This window comes from Sminthopsis crassicaudata, chromosome 4, assembly GCF_048593235.1.
Source record: "Sminthopsis crassicaudata isolate SCR6 chromosome 4, ASM4859323v1, whole genome shotgun sequence".
Classification (NCBI taxonomy): Eukaryota; Metazoa; Chordata; class Mammalia; order Dasyuromorphia; family Dasyuridae; genus Sminthopsis; species Sminthopsis crassicaudata.
In genome coordinates, this window is record NC_133620.1 from 277,597,289 (window position 1) to 277,616,642 (window position 19,354).

Here is a 19,354-nt window from a genome sequence, read left to right on the forward strand (position 1 = left end):
ACCACAATTTACCCAACCACTCTCCAATTGATGGACATCCATTCAACTTCCAGTTTCTAGCTACAACAAAAAGAGCTGCCAAAAACATTTTGGCACATACAGGACCCTTTCCACTCTTTAGTATTTCTTTGGGATATAATCCCAATAACAGCAATGCTGGGTCAAAGGGTATGCACAGTTTGACAACTTTTTGGGCATAGTTCCAAATTGCTCTCCAGAATGGCTGGATTTTTTCACAACTCCACCAACAATGTATCAGTGTCCCAGTTTTCCCACATCCCCTCCAAAATTCATCATTATTTGTTCCTGTCATCTTAGCCAATCTGACAGGTGTATAGTGGTATCTCAGAGTTGTCTTAATTTGCATTTCTCTGATCAGTAGTGATTTGGAACACTCTTTCATATGAGTGGAAATAGTTTCAATTTCATCATCTGAGAATTGTCTGTTCATATCCCTTGACCATTTATCAATTGGAGAATGGTTCGGTTTCCTATAAATCAGGGTCAGTTCTCTATATATTTTGGAAATGAGACCTTTGTCAGAACCTTTACTTTTAAAAATATTTTCCCTATTTGTTACTTCCCTTCTAACCTTGTTTGCATTAGTATGGTTTGTACAGAAACTTTTTAGTTTGATGTAATCAAAATCTTCTATTTTGTGATCAATAATGATCTCTAAGTTCTCCTCTGGTCATAGATTCCTCCCTCCTCCACAGGTCTGATAGGTAGACTATTCTCTGTTCCTCCAATCTATTTATGATCTCATTCTTTATGCCTAAATCATGGACCCATTTTGATCTTATCTTGGTATATGGTGTTAAGTGTGGATCCATATCTAATTTCTGCCATACTAATTTCCAGTTTTCCCAACAGTTTCTTCCAAATAATGAATTTTTGTCCCTAACGTTGGTATCTTTGGGTTTGTCAAATATTAGATTGCTATAGATGTACCCTTTTTTGTCCTTTGTATCTAATCTGTTCCACTGATCTACCATTCTATTTCTTAGCCAGTACCAAATAGTTTTGGTGACTGCTGCTATATAATATAGCTTTAGATCAGGTACACTTAGACCACCTCCCTCTGACTTTTTTTTCATTAGTTCCCTTGCAATTCTCGACCTTTTATTCTTCCATATGAATTTTGTTGTTATTTTTTCTAGGTCATTAAAATAGTTTCTTGGGAGTCTGATTGGTAGAGCACTAAATAAATAGATTAGTTTAGGGAGTATTGTCATCTTAATTATATTCGCTCGGCCTATCCAAGAGCACTGAATGTCTTTCCAATTATTTAAATCTGACTTTATTTTTGTGGCAAGTGTTTTGTAATTTTGCTCATATAATTCCTGACTCTCCTTTGGTAGATATATTCCCAAATATTTTATACTATCGACTGTTATTTTGAATGGAATTTCTCTTTGTATCTCTTGCTGTTGGATTGTGTTGGTAATGTATAAAAATCCTGAGGATTTATGTGGATTTATTTTGTATCCTGCCACTTTGCTAAAATTCTGAATTATTTCTAATAGCTTTTTAGCAGAGTCTTTGGGGTTCTCTAAGTATACCATCATGTCATCTGCAAAGAGTGATAGTTTGATTTCCTCATTTCCTACTCTAATTCCTTGAATCTCTTTCTCAGCTCTTATTGCCGAGACTAGCGTTTCTAGTACTATATTGAATAGTAATGGTGATAGTGGGCAACCTTGTTTCACTCCTGATCTTACAGGGAAAGGTTCCAGTTTATTGCCATTACATATGATGTTTACTGAAGGTTTTAAATATATGCTCCTTATTATTCTAAGGAATAATCCATTTATTCCTATACTCTCAAGAGTTTTTAGTAGGAATGGCTGTTGGATTTTGTCAAATGCTTTTTCTGCATCTATTGAGATGATCATATGGTTTTTATTAATTTGATTATTAATATGGTCAATTATACTAATAGTTTTCCTAATATTAAACCAGCCCTGCATTCCTGGTATGAATCCTACTTGATCATACTGTATTATCCTGGGGATGATTTTCTGAAGTCTTTTCGCTAATATCTTATTTAAGATTTTAGCATCAATATTCATTAAGGAAATTGGTCTATAATTTTCTTTCTCAGTTTTCGATCTACCTGGTTTAGGTATCAGTACCATGTCTGTGTCATAAAAGGAGTTTGGTAGGACTCCTTCATTCCCTATTTTTTCAAATAGTTTATATAGCATTGGGGCTAATTGTTCTTTAAATGTTTGGTAGAATTCACATGTAAATCCATCTGGTCCAGGGGATTTTTTTCCTGGGGAGTTGATTAATAGCTTGGTCTATTTCTTTTTCTGAGATGGGACTATTTAAGCAATTTATTTCCTCCCCTGTTAATCTAGGAAGCCTATATTTTTGGAGGAAGTCATCCATTTCACTTAAGTTATCAAATTTATTGGCATAAAGTTGGGCAAAGTAACTCCTTATTATTTCTCTAATTTCCTCTTCATTGGTGGAAAGATCCCCCTTTTCATTTGTAAGACTAACAATTTGATTTTCCTCTTTCTTTTTTCTGATCAGATTTACCAAAGGTTTATCTATTTTATTGGCTTTTTCATAAAACCAACTCTTGGTTTTATTTATTAATTCAATAGTTTTTTTACTTTCAATATTATTGATTTCTCCTTTTAATTTTTGTATTTCAAGTTTAATTTTTGGTTGGGGGTTTTTAATTTGGCCTTTTTCTAGCCTTTTAAGTTGCAAGCCCAATTCGTTAATCTTTTCTTTCTCTATTTTCTTCAAATAAGCCTCTAAAGATATAAAATTTCCCCTTATTACTGCTTTAGCTGCATCCCACAGATTTTGGTATGATGTCTCATCATTGTCATTATCTTGGGTGAAATTATTAATTGTTGCTATAATTTGCTCTTTCACCCAGTCATTCTTTAAGATGAAATTATTCAGTTTCCAATTACTTTTTGGTCTATTTATCCCTAACTTTTTATTGAATGTAGCTTTTATTGCATTGTGGTCTGAGAAGAAGGCATTTATTATTTCTGCCTTCCTACATTTAATTTTGAGATCTTTATGTCCTAATATATGGTAAGTTTTTGTATAGGATCCATGAACTGCTGAGAAGAAAGTATATTCCTTTCTATTGCCATTCAGTTTTCTCCAAAGGTCTATCATACCTAGTTTTTCTAATGTTCTATTTACTTTTTAAATTTCTTTCTTGTTTGTTTTGTGGTTTGATTTGTCTAAATCTGAGAGTGCAAGGTTGAGATCTCCCACTATTATGGTTTTACTGTCTATTTCTTCTTGCAACTCTCTTAACTTTTCCTTTAGAAAGTTAGATTCTGTACCACTTGGTGCATATATGTTTAGTATTGATATGGCTTCATTATTTATGCTACCTTTCAGCAGGATATAGTTTCCTTCCTTATCTCTTTTAATTAGATCAACTTCTGCTTTTGCTTGATCTGAGATAAGGAGAGCTACCCCTGCTTTTTTGGCTTTACCTGAAGCATAATAGATTCTGCTCCAACCTTTTACCTTTACTATATCTCCCTGCTTTAAGTGTGTTTCCTGTAAACAACATATTGTAGGGTTCTGATTTTTGATCCAGTCTGCTATCCGTCTCCGTTTGATGGGAGCGTTCATCCCATTCACATTTACAGTTAAAATTACTAATTCTGTATTTCCTGTCATCATATTATCTCCAGAATATGCTTTTTCCCTTGACCCCCCCTGAACCCCTTCCCCAATATTCAATTTATAGACCCCCCTTGTGACGTGCAGCCCTCCCTTTTTTTTTTTAGTATCCCTCCCCCCTCCCTCCACGTCCCTTCCCTTATTCTCCTTTTCCTTTTCCCTTTTCCTCTCCCCCCTTTTAATGAGGTGAGAGAGAATTCTCTGAAAAACAAATATGACAATTATTTACTCTTTGAGCCTCTTTTGATGAGAGTAAGATTTACACAATGATTCTCCCCCTCTTTAAATTCCCTCAGATATGGTGTATTTTCTATGCCTCTTCCTGGGATGTGGTTTCCCTCTTTTTATCACTCCCTCCCCTTTTTCTGATACTACCCCCTTCCCTTTACTACACCCCCTCCTTTTTTTTCTTTTATATCAGTAAAATCAAATTATCCATGCGTACTTTCTATATACCCACAACAGAGATATAGTTCTCAAGGGTTCTGTGTACCTTTTTCTGTTTCTCTTCAGTCTTGTGGATGTAGATCAAATTTTTTGTTTAAGTCTGGTTTTTTTCTTAGAAACATATGGAATTCCTCTATTTCATTGAATGACCATCTTCTTCCATGGAAAAAGATGCTAAACTTAGCTGAGTAGTTTATTCTTGGTTGCAATCCTTGATCTTTTGCCTTTCGGAATATCAGGTTCCAGGCCCTTCTATCTTTTAATGTGGAGGCATCCAGATCTTGTGTGACCCTTATTGTGGCACCTTGGTATTTAAATTGTTTTTTTCTAGCTGCTTGCAGGATTTTCTCCTTTGTGTGGTAATTCTGCAGCTTAGCCACAATATTCCGTGGTGTTCTTTTTTTAGGGTCTATTTCAGAAGGAGTTCGGTGAATTCTTTCAACATCTACTTTCCCCTCTGTTTCTATTATCTCTGGACAGTACTCTTTGATAATTTCCTGTAAAATAGAATCTAGGCTCTTTTTTTGGTCATAGTTTTCGGGAAGTCCAATGATCCGCAGATTATCTCTCCTAGATCTATTTTCCAGGTCTATAGATTTTCCCAGTAAGTATTTGACGTTGTTCTCCAGCTTTTCATTTTTTTTGTTTTGTTTGACTGATTCTTGGGTTCTCAATGAATCATTCATTTCTATTTGTTCCATCCTGACTTTTAAGGAGTTATTTTCTTCATTCACAGTTTTTAGTTCTTTTTGTAAATGCCCAATTTCATTTTTAAATGAGTTATTTTGCTCTATTGAATTTTTTTCCATTTCCCTAATTTTTTTTTGAGAATTATTTTCTTTTTCCAATTCAGAAATCCTATTTTCTTGGGACTTTTTTATCTTCTCCAATTCAGAAATCCTATTTTCTTGAGACTTTTTTATCTTCTCCAATTCAGAAATCCTACTTTCCTGTGATTTTTTTACCTTTTCTAATTCACTAATTTTGTTTCTCTGCATCTCCTGTGAATTCTTTATTTTTTCCAACTCCAATTTCATAGCTTCTCTTTCCTTTTCCCATTTTTCTTCAAACTCTCTTAACTTTTTAATAGTCTCTTCTAGGAGAGAGTTATGTGATGGGGGACAGGAATCGTTCCCCTTTAGGTTGTTATCTGCTGACTCTCTGCTTTTAACTTCCTCGGGGTTGGATACCCGCTCTTTCTCTGTGTAGAAGGAATCTATGGTTTTTTTGGGCTTCTTGCTCATACTTAAAAAATCTTTTGGGGTCTGTCCCTGGGGTAGGAAATTATTTATTTATTTCTTTACCAGCTTCCTCCCAGACCGGATGGATGCAGCGGCCCCTGAGCCTGAGCTAAGAGAGAGCTCTGGGAGAGAGTTCCCCACCCCCTCCCTGGAAGTGCCTCAGAGGTGATCAGCACTGCTGTACCCTGAGGGCGCTGTGTTTTAGCGGCTTCCCTGAGGTTGAGACTGAACAGTAAAGGCGACTCAAAGCCTAGCCTATGCGTCCCGGTGGGGCGTGGATGTCTGCAGCAGTTGATGTGAAAAGCCCCTGCTCTCAAACTGGAAGTGTCTGCCAGAAACCACAGTCCGTAGTTCAAAGGTTCCTCTTCTCTGGGACTTCCATTCCACTGCCTCCAGCCAGCCAAGCCAGGCACTATGAGTTACCGCCCCGCCCACTTTTCAATCTCTTAACTACCCCAAGGCGAAAGCCTGGATTGCCTATGTCGGCCACACCCCCAGTGCCGATATCTGCTGAGTCACCCCTGGGATCCAGGAAGATCCAATCTAGTTTTAAATTTTAAAGTGGCTTGATTTCTCTTCTGAACTGCTGTTTTATAAGCAGAGAAGAGCTAACAGCCTGTGCCAGATTCTTTTATCTCGGGGGATTCTCTGATCCCAGAGCCCTCCCCAGCGCGACCGGCGCAGTGTGCCACCACCCCACCGTCTGCGCTGGCCTCTCTTCTTCCTCCCCTGGGAGCTGACCTTTCCTGTTGAAACTCCAGATTCTCTTCAGCTGGTAAGTCGTGCTTCCAGTCCTTGTGGATTCTATCTATTTCTGAGGCTGATTAAATCTAGTTGGTTGTGAGGGAAGAAAGGAGCTTACACAGTGGTGTGTATCTTCTCCGCCATCTTGGCTCCGCCCCCATAGAAGCAACTCTTAGTTTTATTAATTAATTCAATAGTTTTTTTACTTTCAATTTTATTAGTCTCACCTTTTATTTTTTGAATTTCAAGTTTTGTGTTTGTCTGGGGGTTTTTAATTTGTTCCTTTTCTAGCAATTTTAGTTGTAAGCCCAATTTGTTGGCCCTCTCTTTCTCTATTTTATGCAAGTAGGCCTGTAGAGATATAAAACTTCCCCTTATTACTGCTTTGGCTGTATCCCACACATTTTGGTATGATGTCTCATTATTGTCATTTTCTTGGGTGAAGTTATTAATTATGTCTATGATTTGCTGTTTTACCCAATCATTCTTTAGTATAAGATTATTTAGTTTCCAATTAATTTTTGGTCTATTTTCCCCTGGCTTTTTATTAAATGTTATTTTCATTGCATTGTGGTCTGAAAAGGATGCATTTACTATTTCTGCCTTACTGCATTTGATTTTGAGGTTTTTATGACCTAGTATATGATCAATTTTTGTATAGGTTCCATGAACTGCTGAGAAGAAAGTATATTCCTTTCTATCTCCATTTAGCTTTCGCCAAAGATCTATCATATCAAACTTTTCTAGTATTCTATTTACCTCTTTGACTTCTTTCTTATTTATTTTGTGGTTTGATTTATCTAATTCTGAGAGTGCAAAGTTGAGATCTCCCACTATTATAGTTTTGCTATCTATTTCCTCTTGCAGCTCTCTTAATGTCTCTTTTAAGAATTTAGATGCTGCACCACTTGGTGCATATATGTTTAATATTGCTACTGCTTCATTATTGATGCTGCCCTTTAGCAGGATATAATGCCCTTCCTTATCTCCTTTCTCATTTCTTTCTCACTAATCTGGATGCTTCTTCTAAAGCGTCCCCTTAAAGCTACTCTAACTGTTCACCCATTGGCAGCACAGCTAGGCCAAACTTACCAGTTTTCAGGCTCCACCCGGATCCCACAGAGACAGACCCACTAGGAGGTGCAAACATTCTATATTTATTCAATCATCCTCTCAGTGGGGTAGCAGGAAGCAGGAGTACAAGAAAGAGAGTGAACTCTGCTCAGGGCTAACTATTTGTGCTGCCTCTCCTCTGGGATTGCCCGGGCCCAGCCCACTCAGAACTGTGCAGGCAGAGCCACAGACTGGAGGCTTCTGGAGTTAGTGCTAGGTCCCAAGAGGAAATCTAGCAAGAGGCCATGCCCCTTCCATCTCAAGAAACCTATTAGCAGTTCTTTTTCCTCCTACCTCAGAGGCCAAGCCCCTTTTTACCTCCTGGGTCCTACCAGCTGACATAGGTACAAGCTCCTTGACACATCTGAAAGAGAGAGCAGTGCCGCATTGCCCCTTACATCTCCCCCTTTTTTATTTTTAAGACTGAATGTTCTTGTGATGATACATGCAAAGCTCTTCTGTAAGTACTTCTCTGGAATTTTTTAAGATTATGTATAAAGCATCCTAGCAAAGTAGGCAAAAGCAAAAGAAGCAACAATATAAAAATGGCTGCATAGAGCCCATGGGATACAATAGAAGGGGATGGGAAAGGAAGTATGTTGGATCTAATCACTAAGCCTGTCTGGCAAGGGTAGTCATCTCCCTGCTATGGTGCTATTAATGGTGAATGTAGTAAAGAAGGTGGCCATCTGCTTAGAGGTATAAGCTGGACCACTGTTGATCTTTATGGTATTAGGGACTCTGTGAAAAGAGAAGAAGCTATACAAATGTTTAATGACCAAAGGAATGTTCTCACTGGAGGCCACTGTGATCCAAAGGAATTTACAAAAGGTGTCAGAACAGATGTGGATGGTCACATGGTCCACATGTGTCACATCCAATTGCCACAAATCATTGGGGAATAAACTCCTTTACTAGGTGGAGGAGGGAGAAAAAGAGCACACTGAATGTACTGCTTCACTATAGGTTGGACTTGTTTCCAGGTGGAGCCATAAAGGCGACTTAGAGAATTAGCGGGTAAGTGGAGAAAGTCATGGGCACAATCAGGGGGTATGGCAACCGTGAGAAGGAAGCATTTCACCACCTTATGGCCCTCAGATATGCCTCCTGCACAGCATTGGTGAGAGTATACATGGAGGAGATAAATGAGATATTCCCTAGTCTGTAAAATCAGCTGCAATTCAGCAAGAAAGGTGGCAATTGAAGAATTCTAAGGTTTTAGGACATCATCCTCAATGCCTCTGAGCACTTGGACAGAATATAAGCTGTCTAACATGATGTTAATGGGCTAAGTGTATCTCTTACAGGCCTGGAGGATAATGAAAAACTCATTTTTCTGGGTCGATTCATAAGGAGTCTCTAACACCAGAATCCATTTTGAGAGCTCAGGATAAATTGAAGCCTTGTGGTTCTTTGTGGTGTTGGTAAAGACATTTGTACCTTGCATGGTCTCATCAACAATTCTCTTATGAGGGGGCTGTACCAGAATGTGGGACAGCAAGGGAATGAATAAACATGGAGAATGGGGGTTTAGTGTAGCCCACTGAGCACAATATGTTTGTTCATGGCCAGTAAGTTTGCATCAAGACTTCTCTAGCTCCCAATTCAAAGGATAAATACAGTAATGGTCTTTTCCCTGAGAAGTTCTCTTCACTGCCTCAAAGGCAAGTTCCCCCAGCATTTCAATATGGCTTATTAATACTCTCTGTGGTCTTTTCGAATACACATATTCCAAAATTTGATGTAGTACAGTGAAAAGACTTTTTTGGTCTACTAAGGAGAATTCTACAACAAAGAGTTGGTTTTATGAAAAAGCCAATAAAAGAGATAAATCTTTGGTAAATATGATCAGAAAAAGGAAAGAGGAAAATCAAATTGTTAGCCTTACAAATGAAAAGGGGGATCTTTCCACCAATGAAGAGGAAATTAGAGAAATAATAAGGAGTTACTTTTCCTAACTTTATGCCAATAAATTTGATAACTTAAGTGAAATGGATGACTTCCTCCAAAAATATAGGCTTCCTAGATTAACAGAGGAGGAGATAAATTGCTTAAATAGTCCCATTTCAGAAAAAGAAATAGAACAAGCTATTAATCAACTCCCCAGGAAAAAATCCCCAGGACCAGATGGATTTACATGTGAATTCTACTAAACATTTAAAGAACAATTAGCCCCAATGTCATATAAACTATGTGAAAAAATAGGCGAAGAAGGAGTCCTACCAAACTCCTTTTATGACACAGACATGGTACTGATACCTAAACCAGGTAGATCGAAAACTGAGAAAGAAAATTATAGACCAATTTCCTTAATGAATATTGATGCTAAAATCTTAAATAAGATATTAGCGAAAAGATTACAGAAAATCATCCCCAGGATAATACACTATGACCAAGTGGGATTTATACCAGGAATGCAGGGCTGGTTTAATATTAGGAAAACTATTAGTATAATTGACCATATTAATAATCAAATTAATAAAAACATATGATCATCTCAATAGATGCAGAAAAAGCATTTGATAAAATCCAACATCCATTCCTACTAAAACGCTTGAGAGTATAGGAATAAATGGACTATTCCTTAAAATAATAAGGAGCATATATTTAAAACCTTCAGTAAACATCATATGTAATGGCAATAAACTGGAACCTTTCCCTGTAAGATCAGGAGTGAAACAAGGTTGCCCACTATCACCATTACTATTCAATATAGTACTAGAAACGCTAGCCTCAGCAATAAGAGCTGAGAAAGAGATTCAAGGAATTAGAGTAGGAAATGAGGAAATCAAACTATCACTCTTTGCAGATGACATGATGGTATACTTAGAGAATCCCAAAGACTCAGCTAAAAAGCTATTAGAAATAATTCAGAATTTTAGCAAAGTGTCAGGATACAAAATAAATCCACATAAATCCTCAGCATTTTTATATATCACCAACAAAGTGCAACAGCAAGAGATACAAAGAGAAATTCCATTCAAAATAATGGTCGATAGTATAAAATATTTGGGAATATATCTACCAAAGGATAATCAGGAATTATATGAGCAAAATTACAAAACACTTGCCACAAAAATAAAGTCAGATTTAAATAATTGGAAAGACATTCAGTGCTCTTGGATAGGCCGAGCTAATATAATAAAGATGACAATACTCTCCAAACTAATCTTTTTATTTTAGTGCTATACTAATCAGACTCCCAAGAAACTATTTTAATGACCTAGAAAAAATAACAACAAAATTCATCCGGAAGAATAAAAGGTCGAGAATTGCAAGGGAACTAATGGAAAAAAAGTCAGAGGAAGGTGGTCTAAGTGTACCTGATCTAAAGCTATATTATATAGCAGCACTCACCAAAACCATTGGGTATTGGCTAAGAAATACACCAGTCGATCAGTGGAACAGATTAGATACAAAGGACAAAAAAGGGTACATCTATAGCAATCTAGTCTTTGACAAACCCAAAGATACCAACATTAGGGATAAAAATTCATTATTTGGAAAAAACTGTTGGGAAAACTGGAAATTAGTATGGCAGAAATTAGATATGGATCCACACTTAACACCATATACCAAGATAAGATCAAAATGGGTCCATGATTTAGGCATAAAGAATGAGATCATAAATAGATTAGAGGAACAGAGAATAGTCTACCTCTCAGACCTGTGGAGGAGGAAGGAATTTATGACCAGAGGAAAACTAGAGATCATTATCGATGAGAAAATAGAAGATTTTGATTACATCAAACTAAAAAGTTTCTGTACAAACAATACTAATGCAAACAAGGTTAGAAGGGAAGTAACAAATAGGGAAAATATTTTTAAAGTTGAAGGTTCTGATAAAGGTCTCATTTCCGAAATATATAGAGAACTGACCCTAATTTATAAGAAATCAAACCATTCTCCAATTGATAAATGGTCAAAGGATATGAACAAACAATTCTCAGATGATGAAATTAAATTATATCCACTCATATGAAAGAGTGTTCCAAATCACTACTGATCAGAGAAATGCAAATTAAGACAACTCTGAGATACCACTACATACCTGTCAGATTGGCTAAGATGACAGGAACAAATAATGATGAATGTTGGAGGGGATATGGGAAAACTGGGACACTAATACATTGTTGGTGGAGTTGTGAAAGAATCCAACCATTCTGGAGAGCAATTTGGAACTATGCCCACAAAGTTATCAAACTGTGCATACCCTTTGATCCAGCATTGCTGCTATTGGGCTTATATCCCAAAGAAATACTAAGGAGAGGAAAGGGACCTGTATGTGCCAAAATGTTTGTGGCAGCTCTTTTTTTAGTGGCTAGAAACTGGAAGATGAATGGATGTCCATCAATTGGAGAATGGTTGGGTAAATTATGGTATATGAATGTTATGAAATATTGTTGCTCTGTAAGAAATGACCAGCAGAAGGAATACAGAGAGGCTTGGAGAGACTTACATTAACTGATGCTGAATGAAATGAATAGAACCAGAAGATCGCTGTACATTTCAATGCTGTATGAAGATGTATTCTGATGGAAGTGGATATCTTCAACATAAAGAAGATCCAACTCACTTCCAGTTGATCAATAATGGACAGAAACAACTACACCCAGAGAAGGAACACTGGGAAGTGCATGTAAATTGTTAGCACTACTGTCTATCTACCCAGGTTACTTATACCTTCGGAAGCTAATAATTAATGTGCAACAAGAAAATTGGATTTACACACATATATTGTATCTAGGTTATATTGTAACACATGTAAAATGTATGGGATTGCCTGTTATCAAGAGGAGGGAGTAAAGGGAGGGAGGGGATAATTTGGAAAAAATGAATACAAGGGATAATGTTATAAAAAAATTACTCATGCATATATACTGTCAAAAAATTATAAATAAAATTTAAAAATAAATAAACAAACAAACAAACAATAAATATATTGCATCCTTTATGGAGGAGGTCCATTTACAAGGGGAATTAAGATCAGACTCTTTTTTAAAGATGTCATATAAAGGCTGCATCAAAGAAATATGAATAAGGGCATGAGCCCTTAACTATTGAGTTTGTCCAACCAGTTTCTGAAATAAGTTCAGAGTATTCACCTTGTCTAATTGTAAGTTAGGTATCTGAGTAGTAGCAGCAGAATTCCCTATGCAGAGTCTCAGGCAAATGATGGGATAGTTATGTCAGATATTTTCCAGTGCTACCACCAGTCCATGTGGAGCGAGAATGCTCATGGTCTCTTTAAGCAAGGCAGAGAGATATTTCCCACTGCTCGTTGATAACAGTATATCATCCATGTAATGCAGTATCATGGCATGGAGCCCAGCTTCCTAATTGGTTCTACACTATGTACTCCTGACACAGACTGAGGCTACAATACATCCTTTGAGGGAGAACTTTCCATTGATAGTGCAGATCAGGTCCTGCATTGTTTATGGAGGAAATGGTAAAAGCAAATCTTTTCTTATCCTCTGGGGCCAGAGGGATGGAGAAGAAACAATCTTGTATGTCTATTACTGTAATTGGCCAGCCAGTGGATACTAGATTAGGAGATGGCATGCCAGGTTGTAGGGCTCCCATAGGTTCAATAATAGCATTAATGGCCCTAAGATCCACTAATATTCTGAATTTCCCAGATTCTTTCTATATGATAATACAGGGTTATTGCATGGGCTGGACATTGGTTCTATATGTCCGACCTTCAAATGTTGTAGTACAATTTCATGTAAGGCTAGGGTTTTGTCCACTGAGAAGGGCCACTGGGGCACTCAGTCGGGGGCATTAATTTCCATGTTAATGGTGTGGGAGTGATATGAAAGGTGGTGCCCAAACCCCCAATGACCCCAATTAAAAATCCTGTGGAGATGGTATATAAACTGAGGCCCCATAAGTTGTCACTATGTTCCTGCCCCATAGATTGTACCTGAGATCTGCGACCACCAGAGGTTGGAATATCCCCTGTATGTCTGCATACTGCCAGGGCAGGCCTTCTGCTGCAAGCCCTTTAGATATAGCAGGTGTGAGGGCATCCATTTGAAAGGCACTGGAGCTGACATTCTCACATCTCTTTCTTATCTCTTCCAGGCCAGCCTCCCAATCTACAGTGAGCATGGCCTTCTGGCATTAGCATTAGTATTCCCCTGTGCCAATTTCTCTATAAGGAGGCTGGAGGCTTCTCCTCTGCCAATGACCTTCCAATAATCTGCCTATAGGCAGGCCACAAAATCAGGAAAAGGCTCATCTGGGCCCTGTTTAATTTTAGTCATTGAGGGCCTCTGTTTTCTAGGAGCCTGAATGTTGCTAAATGCTCCTTGGGCAGATTGGGACACAGCTGCACATACTGCTGCATCATATTGCATTTGATCCTCTTTTCTTTTCTACCTTCCAGTTATCTGTATTATTTGTCCTAAACGTGTCTGAGAATCTCCAAAGCCTCCACAAGGGAACGCAGAGGGGGCAGATGGGAGACATATCTCCTCACGGGAGGGCAGGAGATAGGGGAGAAGGCCATACCTCAGAGACTAGGCGACCTTCTCTCTGTTTGTTTTGTCCTTCCTCGTCTTATCAACATCTTTTTTCTCAAAGTCATATGTCCTTCAGTTTACTTCCTCATTCCTTATCTTATCCCTGCCTCCTTCTGTTCCCTCTTATCCACTTCCTGCTTCTTCCTCTTTACTTCCTACTTCTTGCTCACTACCTCTTCCTTTTCCATCACATCCAGCTCCTTCATCTTCCTGTTTGCTTCCTGATTCTTTCCCACAGCTAACTTCCATTTTTTAAAAGAACCTCATTTGTTTTATGAGTCTCCCTTTGCACTTTGTTATCAACTTTTAATGGATTGGGGCTTGCACCCCTTAAAGTGTTTCTGATCACTTGATAAATGAGTAATGCTGTTCTGGGATAGCTCTGGGCATTTCCTTATCATAGGAAGCCATCTGACTACCTATTGCCTCCCACTTTTTAAAATCCATTTCCAATCCTGCTTGCTTTACTATTCTATAATTTTTTTCCCTAGCACCTCCCAGTATGGGACCCTCACTAAAGTTTGTCCCACACTAAACGTTCTCCTCACTAGAGCAGAATTCTGTCTCCTTTCCTAGCCTGTTGGCCTGCCACACAGTGAGGTCCTAGCTGCATAGCCCCTGTTTGGTCACCACTTGTAGTGTCCCCTTAGAGCTACTCTAACTGCTCACCCATCAGTGCCACCGTAGGCCAAACTTACCAGTCTTCAGGCTCCAACCCAGATCACACAGCGGCAGACCAACCAGGAGGTACCAGCATTCTGTCTTTATTCAGTCATCCTCTCAGGGCGGGTAGCAGGCAGTAGGAGTACAGGAGCACAAGAAAGAGAGTGAGCTCTGCTCAGGGCTATCTCTTTGTGCTGCCTCTCCTCCAAGATTGCCCATATCCAGCCCCCCTCAGAACTGCACAGGTGGAGTCCCAGACGGGAGGCTTCTGGAGTTCATGCCACATCTGAGGAGGTGATCTAGCAAGAGGACACACCCCTTTCCCTATCAAGAAACCTATCAGTTCCTTTACTTCCTGCCAGACACAACCTCCTGCCTCAGAGTTCCAAGCCCCTTTTTACCTCCTGGGCCCACCCTACCAGTTGACATGGGTACAGGTTCTATGGCACATCTCAAAGAGAGAGCAGTGCTTCATTGCCCCTTACATCTTATACTCTCTTCTACTTGTTCTTAAAATCTTCACTATGCTGAATAGATTTTCCTCTTCTCTCTCCCTCTCTCCTGAAAAGTTACTGCAGTCAGCCAGAGGCAGAGAGAGAAAGAGAAAAGATGTTCTTTCCTTGCATTAACTTAATCCCCAGGAGCCCAAAATTAGCTCCCAAATTACCTAAGAGAAAAGATCAATACCTTCACCCATCCTATGTGACTTCAGTTTCACAAATTCAACAGTCAGATTTTCAGTTTCAAATTAATGACAACCTCAAAGCTGTCTCCATGAGACAGATCTCCTCTTCTTCCATGAAAGAGACACCAAACCTGCTAGTTCTTATTTCTAAAAGTATAGGCTCCTGTTCCCAAATTTATTTGACATTTCAATCTATTCTCCTATATTCCTTTGCTCTCCTACATTTCCCAAATCTAAGGCAGTCTAATATTTAAAGGGACCTAAGACAGTCACTTCCTTCAGCACACACTAAGTCTGATATGGAAAAATTTAGAACCCTGAGTCAAGGATCAGAAGCTCCAACAGTGGAGCAATAGAATAGTTTGACACTTCTAAAGATCTTACCTTGAGCCACTCTGAAAGAATTACTACTCTGAATGAATTCCAGCAATTCAGCCTGCTAGATCCCCAAGCCAGCAACACAGAGGATGAATTCTTATCTCTCTCAAGCTTGCTAACTTTTTACACAGGACAGAATGCAAAGCAGACATACACACCCAAGAATCTTTTATTTCCAGCTTTTACATACAGATTTTTTCCATTTAAATAATTCTATGTTTTTGGAGTTGTTTTCTTGAATTTATGTTTTTTTCTATTTCATCAATGTTGTTTTTAGATGTACTTTTCTTTAGTTGATTAAATATTCAGGGGATAGGGGAGATTATCCTGAGCTTCCTCTGCAGGACAACAGGGACTTCTCACTGACTATCCTGGGGCCAGTGTTGCAGGATTTCCCACATTGCTGAGTAGCTCTGACAAGCACTGCCTCTCATCCTAGAATTCAGGAGCTCACAATTTTCCTCCTGTGATTGTGTTGGATGTCTCACATCTGGGCTGCTGATCTGACCTTCTCAATCAGGACAGAAGCACCAAGGCAAAGAGACTCCTCCTGGCTTCCCTGTATGGACTTCCCTGCATGGGATCTCTCATATTCCCCTTCTAAAGTTCTTCCAAGATATCTTAAGCTGAAAAATATTCCAAAATTCTTGGGTTCCATGACTCCTAAATCCATTCAGAGACTTGATCTAATGTTGTTTCTGAGGGAAGCCAGGAAGAGCTCAAGCAATGTCCTCTCTATTCACTACCCCCTTGGGCAGTTCTGCCCCATGCTTTACTGAGTTGGCAGATGAGTGGAGGATGGAGGAGAAGGCAGAGACTAGGAGAAGGGAGATCAGGGGAGACATGATTTCACTTCTCTGGTCAAAGCTCTTAAGAGCTTAGATTGGATAGAAGTTTTTAGAATGAAGAAAGGACAGACTTAAGAGATGTTGAGAAGATGGAATATGTCAGTCCTGGGAAGAAATGGAACAGAGTTAACAGATGAATTCAGAGAAGGCAGAAGTAATCCATCCTTACTGTGCTTCTCTTTTCTCTACTAGGAAGAATGAATGATCTTTGACTTTTAAAAAATAAAATAAATTATGATCAACTGGGAGTTCAAGCACAGGAGAAGAGAGATGGTAAGAAATCATATAATTTGGCTCTGAGATCAACAGGGAATAGAGATTTTGAGTTGGTCAGGATACACAGTCCATCTAGTCCAATATTTTCATTCTATTTTATTTTTAACATATTTGATTTGGTGCTTTCTTCTTTTACACTATTGTCATTTCCCAAGAATTTTCTTCCCCATCACCAGTCCCCAACAACCTTTTCTTATACTCTAATGTAATCGAGTTTAGATCGCTATTGTCAAAAGAGATGTTGTGAAAATTTGTTAAGCTGGTAAACATGTATGAAGGCAAATATTCTGATTTACTCAAGACTGAGGTGAACTTCCACCCAGAGACCACGTAGTAGAAACCAAGCAGGACTGTATGGTGCTCTGGCTTCCTTCTTCCCTTTCTAAGTTCATAAAGGAACATGAAATGATCACTGACTATGTAATCTCCAGCACAGGAAATCTAGAGGAACTGAAAGTTCTTTGAGTACATAAACCCAGAAACATAAGAAAAAGAGCTTTTATTATAGGAGAAAAGAGTTGTGGGGATAGAACACCAATCAGTCAGACAAGCATGTTGGTGACATGAATGAAGTCCAGAATACACCTCTTTTTATCCCTTCTTTCCTCAGAATACAACATTGCACAAATTTCTATTTCGGGTTTAAGGATCAATGTCTTCCTTCAGCATCCTTCAGCCCATATGTGAGGGTGGCAGGAAGAGAGGAAAAAAGATTCCACCCTGATTGCCTGCCATTTTACAATGTACCATATCTTCTTTCTTTTTTATGAAATGGTAAACAACTTTATAATTTTTTCATTTATCTTTAATACATATTGCTTAATGAATCATGTTGGGAGAGAAAATTCAGAACAAAATGAAAAAACCATGGAGAGAAAAAAAAAAACAGAAAAAAGAAGTGAACATAGCATTTCTTGATTTACAACCAATCACCAAAGTTCTTTTTTCTAGATGCCGATGGCATTTTCTGTCCAAAGTCTATTGGGACTGCTTTGAACCACTAAACCACTGAGGAGAACCAAGTCTTTCACAGTTCATCATCACGTGTTCTTGCTGTTATTGTGTACAATGTATTACTGATTCTGTTTGTTTCACTTAGCATCAATTTATGTAAATCTTTCCAGGCCTTTCTAAAATCAGCTTATTCATCAATTGTATAGAACAATAATACTCCATTAGTTTCATATACCACAACTTAGCCATTCTCCAATTTATGGGCATCTACTCATTTTCCAATAGGCTACTATAAACATTTTTACACATGTGGGTTCTTTTCCTTGCTTTATGATTCCCTTGGAATACAGACCCAGTAGTGGCACTGCTGGGTCAAAGAATATGCAATTTGATAGTCCTTTGGACATAGTTCCAGATTGCTCTCCAGAATAGTTGGATCACTTCACAAGTCCACCAATAATGAATTAATGTCCCAGGTTTTCCACATCTCCTCCAATATTCATCATTATATTTTCCTATCATCTTAGCCAGTCTGAGAACTGTGAGGTGGTATCTCAGAGGTGTTTTAATTTGCATTTCCCTAATCAATAATGATTTAGAGCATTTTTTCATATGACTTTAGATGGCTTTAATTTCATCATCTGAAATTTGTCTGTTCATATTATTTGACTTTCTCATTTGGGAATGACTTGCTGTCTTATAAATTTGACTCACTTCTTAGTAAATATTAGAAATATCTTTATCAGAAACACTAGCTGTAAAGATTTTTCCCCAAATGATGATTTTTTAATCATCTTTTTGAGGGTTTATTTTTGAAAACACTTTTTAATTTAATGTAATCCAAGTTACTATTTTATCTTTTATAACATTATCCCGCTCTTCTTTAGCCATAAATTCCTTCCTTCTCCAAGGATTTGATAAGTAAATTATCCTTTGCTCTTCTAATTTGATTAGGGTATCATCCTTTATGCCCAAATCATGTACCCATTTTGACCTCATTTTAATGTGGGTTGTGAGATATATATCTATGCCAAATTTCTGACATATTATTTTCCAGTTTTCCCAGCATTTTTTGTCAAATAGTGAGTTCTTATTCCAGAATCTGGAGTTTTGGAGGTTATCAAATATTAGGTTACTTGGGTCTTGATTATTGTGTCATGTGTATCTATTCCACTGATCCACCAATCTATTTCTTAGTACCAAATAGTTTTGATGATGGCTGCTTTATAATATAGTTTTAGGTTTTGTACTATTAAGCCATCATCTTTTGTATTTTTTTTCATTAATTCCCTTGATATTCTTGACTTTTTGTTCTTTCAGATGAATTTTGTTATTATTTTTTCTAATTTTATAAAATAATTTTTTTAAGTTTGACTGGCTATACCTTCTTTCAATTTCTATTTCCTGCTTCTTATGCTCTTCAATACTTTTAACAAGGTAGATTGATATTCAGTCTGATTTTCCTAATCTTATAAATTTGGGTATGACTGATTTGACAAAGTCAGACAAAGGGAGAAAGATAGAGGTACAGAGTGAATAAGTAAGCAGGGACTGAATATGGATAAAAAATAAGAAACTGTAATTGACATATAAATGGCTATTGGACTAAAAAGTCATTCAAAAATTATGGTCCAATAGATTTTTGTTACAATAAAAATGAATTTCTATTTTTTTGTAAAAGCAGTTTTCCTACCATGTTCCATTGCATTTTTATGTAATTGAGCCTTATGATTTTTTTCTAGTTCTAATTCAAAATCCAGAAATAAACGATGCAAAACCACACGTAAAATTTCTTTTGCTTGG